The sequence below is a fragment of the Nanorana parkeri genome, unplaced genomic scaffold, assembly GCF_000935625.1.
Source record: "Nanorana parkeri isolate BGI_ZX_2015 unplaced genomic scaffold, ASM93562v1 scaffold72, whole genome shotgun sequence".
NCBI classification, from domain to species: Eukaryota; Metazoa; Chordata; class Amphibia; order Anura; family Dicroglossidae; genus Nanorana; species Nanorana parkeri.
In genome coordinates, this window is record NW_017306340.1 from 360,959 (window position 1) to 370,356 (window position 9,398).

The window sequence follows — 9,398 nt, forward strand, 5'->3', positions numbered from 1 at the left end:
TTCGGCGAGTGCAGATGAGGAGACGGGTTACCAGGATTTTTTCTTTCATCGCATCTGATTTTTTCTTTCATCAGAGGAGCACTCTGACCAGTGGAGCAGGGGGATCAGGTAAGTCAATTTTCCTTTCTCCAACCCCTAGACATAAACACGCACCTAACCCTTGCAGTTTGGCGGAGGCCCTATTGCAAGGATAGATTTTTGGTTTGCATTGAGATGGCCTTTAAGGTAAATTATCTCATCTCCCAGAAAAAAAATAGTGATTATCAGCTGGGGGTAATTTTATGATTTTGGAAATGATCGGAGTTAAGCGTTAAAGGAAGTGACAGCTGGGTAGCAAGTAATTTCAGGAGGTCAGCAACAACAGTGCAGGTTTTCTAGTATATTCAGAAGATGTCCAGCAATGGATGCCTCCATGTTCCTCCCAGAACAGGTTTCTTTAGCAGTTCTTTCTAATCCCTATACACCCTATACCACAAACATAACCTCACACTTCAGAAAACTTATTAGTCATAATCACAACTAACAGAGCCTAACTTCTGTACGTTTGGCAGCCAATTTCTAGCAAACAGCTTTGGAAATAAAGGCCAATAAAACGCTCGATATGTGGCTTATGACTAAGGGCAATAAAAAAGGGGGCTACATTCTGTGGCACATTTAACGCCAAATAATAAAAATATACACATTTTCACATAAACGTGGGTCATAATGTTTTCATTGGAAGATGTGGTTCGCATGTGAGCTGGCAAGGTCAGTTAACACATCACATATGCTTCAATAATGGGAGGATAAGTATGAGAGAGAGAGAGAAAGAGGAGTGTCCCAGCAGTGCAGCTGAAATGAATACCTCCTTTCAACACAGTATCCACATGCCTGAAGCAGCCGAGCGTTGATCTGCTCCCTCAGCTCCCACATTGCCTCAGTCGATGCTCCTAGTCCCTGAGCGCTGCATGACTTGATTGTACGCCTGCCTGCATCATCTCACCTGCATGGGAAGCCCTGTTTATGATTTCCAACTGGAACGTTAGCTGACCTGTTTTGAAAGTAAGAGAATGAACTGTTCATTATTGTTCTCTGTCAGCTTCATTTTACAATATGACAATTTGTTACTTTGGGAACTTACGCAGTTGGCCAAATGAGCAAAGTTACCTCTTATTGTTTGTTAGCTGTGTAATATAGTTTGAAGGTTTTTTTTTTTACGGTGCATTACAAGCTCAGCTGTTCATTGCTACATTGCACATTGTCTATGTTTTATTCATGCTGTCAGAATTCAACTGTAGCCATAGAAATGTTATAAAACAGCATGCAGGGATTCTTCATTCTTGTGCCAGTATAGAAAACCTGAGCATCTAGAGGTTGTATTACTGACTCAGGAAGGTCATGAAGGGGTGAGCCAAGAAGCTGACAATCTAATATGTGAGAGTGATTTTTTGTAATGATTATAAGCTGATTTAGATGTTAATTATGTTTTAATCCTTTATGCATATAACATATACATGCTAGAGATGAATCATATATGTACAAAATAAGATTGCCTGTTACGTTTTAATAGAATTGACAAGTATCATATTAATGTAGCGGAGTATAATATAATCTGTGAAAAATTATCAAAACCTAAAGTGACACTAAACTCTGGAGTTAAATCTTAAAAATGCATTCAAGTACCTTAACTATTAACAAAAATGTATCTTATTTGTGTAATATTCAGCTGTAGATACTCAAAACATCTCTGAATTTGTGCTGACTCTGTCCTTCCTTCTGGAGGGGGGCTGCTTTTGTTCCCCATGGTCCTTGTGTGTGTTGTAGAGTAGCCACTGTTCCAAGCTCACTCCTGTGATGTACTACAATCTCATTAAAAATTTATAAACTAAACATGAGATTGTAGTCCATCACGGGAGCGAGCTTGGAGCGGTGGCTACTTTACAACTCACACAGGGACCATGGAGAACAAAAGTAGCCACCCTGCAGAAGGAAGGACAGTGTCAGCATGAAGTCAGAGATTATTTCAGCATATACAGCCACATTATGCACAAATAGCTACATTTTTGTTAATAGTTAAGGTACTTGAATGCATTTTTAAGATTTAACTCCTCAGTTTAGTGTCACTTTAACCACTAGGCAGCAGATATTACTATTATGCCATACATATACTTTTATGTCATACATATGACACTTTAAAGGCAATTTCAGCCAGCTTCTACAGCAAAAAAATGTAACATGGGATTAAAAGAGTAGGTTGCTTTAATCTGTTCAGTCATTTTTCAACTGGAAATGCCGAACAATTGCCTTGTGTATGGCCAGTATAAGGGTTCAGTTTCCTATTCATCTGTGGAACTGTTTCAGATAACTGTAAATTTGCTAGTTTTAATCATCTTATTCAAAGTCATAGGTTTATCTTATCTTAGTCAAATGTATCTAATCTAAGCCAAAGGGTTGTTTTTTTTTCATAGAGTAGGGAATCATTAAAGCCCCTGCCATTTTTTTGGTCCTATCTTTGTCCCATTTGGAAAAATTTCCCATCATATCCTGTCTTGAAGCCACAACTGGAAGTCAGGAAAAATCTCTCCAATGTGACAGGAAATGCCCTATTGAATGGCTTTAGCTGGAACAGTTGTTCCCTCTGGAATATTTTACTTATTTTTAGAGCTGGTAATGATTACAATTTTAGTGTTCGATTAATCATAATTTTTTTTAATCGATTAATTTTGATTAATTATAATGCACATACAGATCCAACTACATTGGCCTATACACATACAGCACAGCAATGAAGTAATAAAATGACCTAGGATCACACTAATCCAGCGTGTTATTAATCTTACGTGCCCCACTCAATATGGCCGCCGCTTGAGTGGGGCAACTCAGAATAATAACGTGCTGGATTAGTGTGATCCTAGTTCATTTTATTACTTCATTGCTGTGCTGTATGTGTATAGGCCAATGCCTTGGCTGGCACTCGTGCAGAATGTTTCTTGGGCAAACTCACCGGCCCAAGTGGCTCCGTCGGCTAACCAAGGGAGGAGGAGTCCGGTGACATCACGGACATCGACGTCACCGGACTCCTCCCCCCTTCCCTTCATTAGCCGTCACGGACATCGACGTCACCGGACTCCTCCCCCTTCCCTTTATTAGCAGACGGAGCCACTTGGTGAAGGGGGAGGAGTCAGGTGACATCACGGACATAGACGTCACTGGACTCCTCCCCCCCTTCCCCAGGTGGCTACGTCAGGACTCCCGAAAAGCTGGTGGAGAGGTGAGTGTTTTCATTAGCGATCAAAATTATTTTAATCGATCAAAAAGTTTAACGATTAATCGAGAAATTAATCTTTAATTTCCACCACCCTACTTATTTTACAGTTCTGGGGACATTTGTTAAATTTTGGATTCCCCACTGTCTGGTGACAGTGGTGTCTAGAACAAACAGAGAGTGAATCTCTTCAGGGGTGACACAGCCAGCAGTAGAAATATAAGAGAGTTCAAACTCTTCCTTATGTAACTACTTCTAAAAATAGGATTTTTGGGCTTCAGATAAACGTTATCCCTTACTCTAATCTTAAAGTGACTCTAAACTCAGGAGTTAAAACCTAAAAATGCATTCAAGTACCTTAACTATTAACAAAAATTTGCATTATTTGTGTATCACTCGGCTGTAGATCCTCAAATCATCTCTGAATTGGTGCTGACACTGTCCTCCCTTCTGGAGGGTGGTTACTTTTGTCCCCCATGGTCCCTGTGTGTGTTGTAAAGTAGCTACCGCTCCAAGCTCACTCCCGTAATGGACTACAATCTCAATGCAAATTTGTAAACTAAACATGAGATTGTATTTCATCATGAGAGTCATCTTGAATCGGTGGCTACATTACAACACACACAGGGGCCAAGGGGAACAAAGTAGCCACCCCCCAGAAGGAAGGACAGTGTATATATAGTCCTAACCATAAACATATCCCCTAACATATACCTTGACCTTATTATCTAATCCTCACCCTTTCTTCTAACTTAACAGTGGCACACAATCATGTACAATGTCACTAACCAATCAGATTTTATGTTTCTTTTAGCAGGTAACTGGCAATGTTTCCTATGGCTTACTGCATTTTACCTGATCATACTGTATATGATAAAAAGTGTATTACTATATTATGTTATTACTATGGTATATTTTAATCTTTTATAATATGCCTAAAAACAATGCATAAAGTGCTGTAATCGTGGAACATCTGCCATTACAATTTTTTTCTAGTTTTTCTCTATCCCCGCTGGGGGGATTCACCAAAATGTTACAGTTTTTAAAACAACAAGAGTAGAAAGGAAATATCTTGTGTGATGGAAGGGAAAGAAGTGGCTGGAGTTCCACTTTGACAATCATCTTTACCTGTATTGACTGCTTAACATTGATGAAAATAATTCTGATTGTGATGAATTGCACTTTACATTACTAAAAAGGACTCAATAAAAAATGAATCAGAAGCCCCAAACGTTGACCAACAAATGAAGGATAGTTGCGGGTGAGGATTACTAGGGGTGCTGCCCCACTTCAGCCTGGGAAGCTGCTATACTGTGGGAGAGAACAAAAGAGAAGGGCGCCCACCCTAGTGTAGATTCTTTTTAATATTGTATATTGAGGTAACAATAAAAACATACTCACAAAAGTGAATCAAGACAGAAGTATATGAGGTAAGCCAGAATGACATCTGCAACAAGCTGCACAGAAGATTGTGTGACAGCACAGGACTCCTTACGATGACGCGTTTCCGGGGCCACGCCCCCTTCGTCAGTGAGATCTGCTTGTTTGAAAGTAGTAAATACCTTTTTTTAGGGTGGAACTGTTTTGAAGATCAATATTAGTCTATGGGGAGTCGGAGGTAAACGGACCTCCGTTCGTTTACATCTGATTACCTCTGGGATGGTCTAGGTCCAAAAAAATAAAAAAAAAACAGATCAGAGTTCTTTTTTGGCAGACCTGAATGGGATGGATCTGAGGTATTTGGATGTAAATGGACACATGTCCGTTTACATCTGACTCCCCAAAGACCTAACATGGGTATGGTTAGTTCAGTTCAAAAAGCGAACAGACAGGGATGTCAAATCGATGTCATACTGCTTTGACCAGCAGATGATCTATTCACGGATCCCCTGCTAATGGAAACATGTGAGCGGGCCTAAATTTGGCAATTACCCAGAATATTTCTCTCTTTAGAGAGAGTTTAATTTGTTTCCTTTAACCATTTACTTCTTGTACTAAGTACCCAAAGTAATGCTTTGTGTATGTTTAGCAAATATGGCTCTATGTTATGTAGCTCTGAGTGGGAATCACTGTAACATACACCTTGCAATACAGCTCTGCCATGTCAGGAATACTAACCATGTGGCTTTGATTACAAGTCTCTCCTGCGTTCTTTGTGGATCAGACTCCCAAGTTATTCAATTGATATTGCCAACAAACCAAAACATCACATAGTGAGGGAAATTAAATCAACATGACTGAGAGGAAATTACTAGGGGTGCTGCCCCACTTCAGCCTGGGAAGCTGCTATACTGTGGGAGAGAACAAAAGAGAAGGGCGCCCACCCTAGTGTAGATTCTTTTTAATATTGTATATTGAGGTAACAATAAAAACATACTCACAAAAGTGAATCAAGACAGAAGTATATGAGGTAAGCCAGAATGACATCTGCAACAAGCTGCACAGAAGATTGTGTGACAGCACAGGACTCCTTACGATGACGCGTTTCCGGGGCCACGCCCCCTTCGTCAGTGAGATCTGCTTGTTTGAAAGTAGTAAATACCTTTTTTTAGGGTGGAACTGTTTTGAAGATCAATATTAGTCTATGGGGAGTCGGAGGTAAACGGACCTCCGTTCGTTTACATCTGATTACCTCTGGGATGGTCTAGGTCCAAAAAAATAAAAAAAAAACAGATCAGAGTTCTTTTTTGGCAGACCTGAATGGGATGGATCTGAGGTATTTGGATGTAAATGGACACATGTCCGTTTACATCTGACTCCCCAAAGACCTAACATGGGTATGGTTAGTTCAGTTCAAAAAGCGAACAGACAGGGATGTCAAATCGATGTCATACTGCTTTGACCAGCAGATGATCTATTCACGGATCCCCTGCTAATGGAAACATGTGAGCGGGCCTAAATTTGGCAATTACCCAGAATATTTCTCTCTTTAGAGAGAGTTTAATTTGTTTCCTTTAACCATTTACTTCTTGTACTAAGTACCCAAAGTAATGCTTTGTGTATGTTTAGCAAATATGGCTCTATGTTATGTAGCTCTGAGTGGGAATCACTGTAACATACACCTTGCAATACAGCTCTGCCATGTCAGGAATACTAACCATGTGGCTTTGATTACAAGTCTCTCCTGCGTTCTTTGTGGATCAGACTCCCAAGTTATTCAATTGATATTGCCAACAAACCAAAACATCACATAGTGAGGGAAATTAAATCAACATGACTGAGAGGATGACTGATCTTTGATGTTTAAATGTCAAAAATTTGATTATCACTTGGAGCTCTTTTTTCTTTGATTAACTTACAGATTTTACTCTTTGACAACAAATAAAGGTGGAAATATGTGTTCCAAATATTATGAGAAAAAAAACTTTTTATTATTAAACAGACGTGAGCTCTTTATTTTATTTTTTTTACAGTTTATGTTAATTATCTGTGCAGGCTATACATTTATGCAGGACATATATTTTGAGGAAAAGAAAAAACCTTTTCCAGTTTTGTTCTACTGTGTGTCCCCACTGGGTGGAAAAAGATTTTCCTTTACATTATGTGCCTGTGACAGGGAGTCATAGGGAGGGACAGGAAGTGCAGACAAACCTCTCCAGAGGGAACCAAGACAGTAATATAAACTCTCCTGTGGTTTCACAAATGGAATTAAAAGCTTTATAAATGTTCTAAGTCTCTCCCACTGTTTACAAAATTTAAAAAACATAATTTATTTATGTAGTGCTAACAAATTCTATAGCACTTTGCAGGGTGCATAGGAGCATTCAGTGGCAGACAGTGCAAATAACTATTTTTGGGGCACAATTTACCCACTAGCACAATACAAGTTTTTATCCACTGTGAGAGATAGAGAGATAGATAGACTGACATATACAGGGTTATTCACAAAAGGGTGAAGAGTTTAGAGAAGTCAGGAGAAGTGAACGATCTAGGCCAAAATAGCTGATTTGGAAAAATTCTCCAATTCAGCTCACTTTCCAGTTCAGCTATTTTGTCCTAGACTGTTCACTCTCCTGCCTTCTCCAAACTCTTCACCCTTTTGTGAATAACCCTGATAGACAGATATGAAGAGCACCAACCCTAAAGCTGTATCCTGAACTCATTAAGGGACCCCCCCCACAGCATTTTCCTGTGAGTCCATGGTGTGGAGTGAGGCCTTGATGCCCTAAACTCAAAAGAAATAGGTTGAGGGTCCATTTACATTTGCACGGTACATTGATGTACATGTGTTAACATGCTTTATGTTGCACCTATCTTGCATTGCATTAAGGTAACGCATTAAAAAGCATTGGCTGGCAATGGACCTAAAAGCCCCAAAAATCTAACATTTTTGACATAAAGCACTGTGAAAAGAGGATCGGTGCTGGATCAATAACCAGTTATCTCTCCGGAGGTCAGCGCCGAAAACAATGTGAGTGTTAAAGCCAGATCTGCTTTTATATATTTAAAAAGTGCTGGGGATAATTTTTTTACCCAAACTGTAGTTGAACTTCAACACTTTCCTTCCTTCTCATGGAAAAGATGGAAAGCTCAACTCCAATGCGTGGAGATGTCAGATGTGCTTCTTTTCACCAAGAGGGGCCACGCCCCCTTCGTCAGTGAGATCTGCTTGTTTGAAAGTAGTAAATACCTTTTTTTAGGGTGGAACTGTTTTGAAGATCAATATTAGTCTATGGGGAGTCGGAGGTAAACGGACCTCCGTTCGTTTACATCTGATTACCTCTGGGATGGTCTAGGTCCAAAAAAATAAAAAAAAAACAGATCAGAGTTCTTTTTTGGCAGACCTGAATGGGATGGATCTGAGGTATTTGGATGTAAATGGACACATGTCCGTTTACATCTGACTCCCCAAAGACCTAACATGGGTATGGTTAGTTCAGTTCAAAAAGCGAACAGACAGGGATGTCAAATCGATGTCATACTGCTTTGACCAGCAGATGATCTATTCACGGATCCCCTGCTAATGGAAACATGTGAGCGGGCCTAAATTTGGCAATTACCCAGAATATTTCTCTCTTTAGAGAGAGTTTAATTTGTTTCCTTTAACCATTTACTTCTTGTACTAAGTACCCAAAGTAATGCTTTGTGTATGTTTAGCAAATATGGCTCTATGTTATGTAGCTCTGAGTGGGAATCACTGTAACATACACCTTGCAATACAGCTCTGCCATGTCAGGAATACTAACCATGTGGCTTTGATTACAAGTCTCTCCTGCGTTCTTTGTGGATCAGACTCCCAAGTTATTCAATTGATATTGCCAACAAACCAAAACATCACATAGTGAGGGAAATTAAATCAACATGACTGAGAGGATGACTGATCTTTGATGTTTAAATGTCAAAAATTTGATTATCACTTGGAGCTCTTTTTTCTTTGATTAACTTACAGATTTTACTCTTTGACAACAAATAAAGGTGGAAATATGTGTTCCAAATATTATGAGAAAAAAAACTTTTTATTATTAAACAGACGTGAGCTCTTTATTTTATTTTTTTTACAGTTTATGTTAATTATCTGTGCAGGCTATACATTTATGCAGGACATATATTTTGAGGAAAAGAAAAAACCTTTTCCAGTTTTGTTCTACTGTGTGTCCCCACTGGGTGGAAAAAGATTTTCCTTTACATTATGTGCCTGTGACAGGGAGTCATAGGGAGGGACAGGAAGTGCAGACAAACCTCTCCAGAGGGAACCAAGACAGTAATATAAACTCTCCTGTGGTTTCACAAATGGAATTAAAAGCTTTATAAATGTTCTAAGTCTCTCCCACTGTTTACAAAATTTAAAAAACATAATTTATTTATGTAGTGCTAACAAATTCTATAGCACTTTGCAGGGTGCATAGGAGCATTCAGTGGCAGACAGTGCAAATAACTATTTTTGGGGCACAATTTACCCACTAGCACAATACAAGTTTTTATCCACTGTGAGAGATAGAGAGATAGATAGACTGACATATACAGGGTTATTCACAAAAGGGTGAAGAGTTTAGAGAAGTCAGGAGAAGTGAACGATCTAGGCCAAAATAGCTGATTTGGAAAAATTCTCCAATTCAGCTCACTTTCCAGTTCAGCTATTTTGTCCTAGACTGTTCACTCTCCTGCCTTCTCCAAACTCTTCACCCTTTTGTGAATAACCCTGATAGACAGATAT

The 9,398-nt window shown here is 39.2% G+C and overlaps 1 protein-coding gene across 2 annotated transcripts in view; it reads left to right on the plus strand.

Moving 5' to 3' along the window:
• Positions 1-816: 816 nt before the first annotated feature.
• The window catches only part of EFEMP1 (EGF containing fibulin like extracellular matrix protein 1), a 64,282-nt gene continuing 55,700 nt past the window's right edge, over positions 817-9,398 (plus strand). For both annotated transcript variants that reach the window (XM_018576637.1, XM_018576638.1), the window contains exon 1: positions 817-1,041. The gene's annotated coding sequence lies outside the window, so the exon portion shown is untranslated. The remainder of the gene's footprint in view (positions 1,042-9,398) is intronic.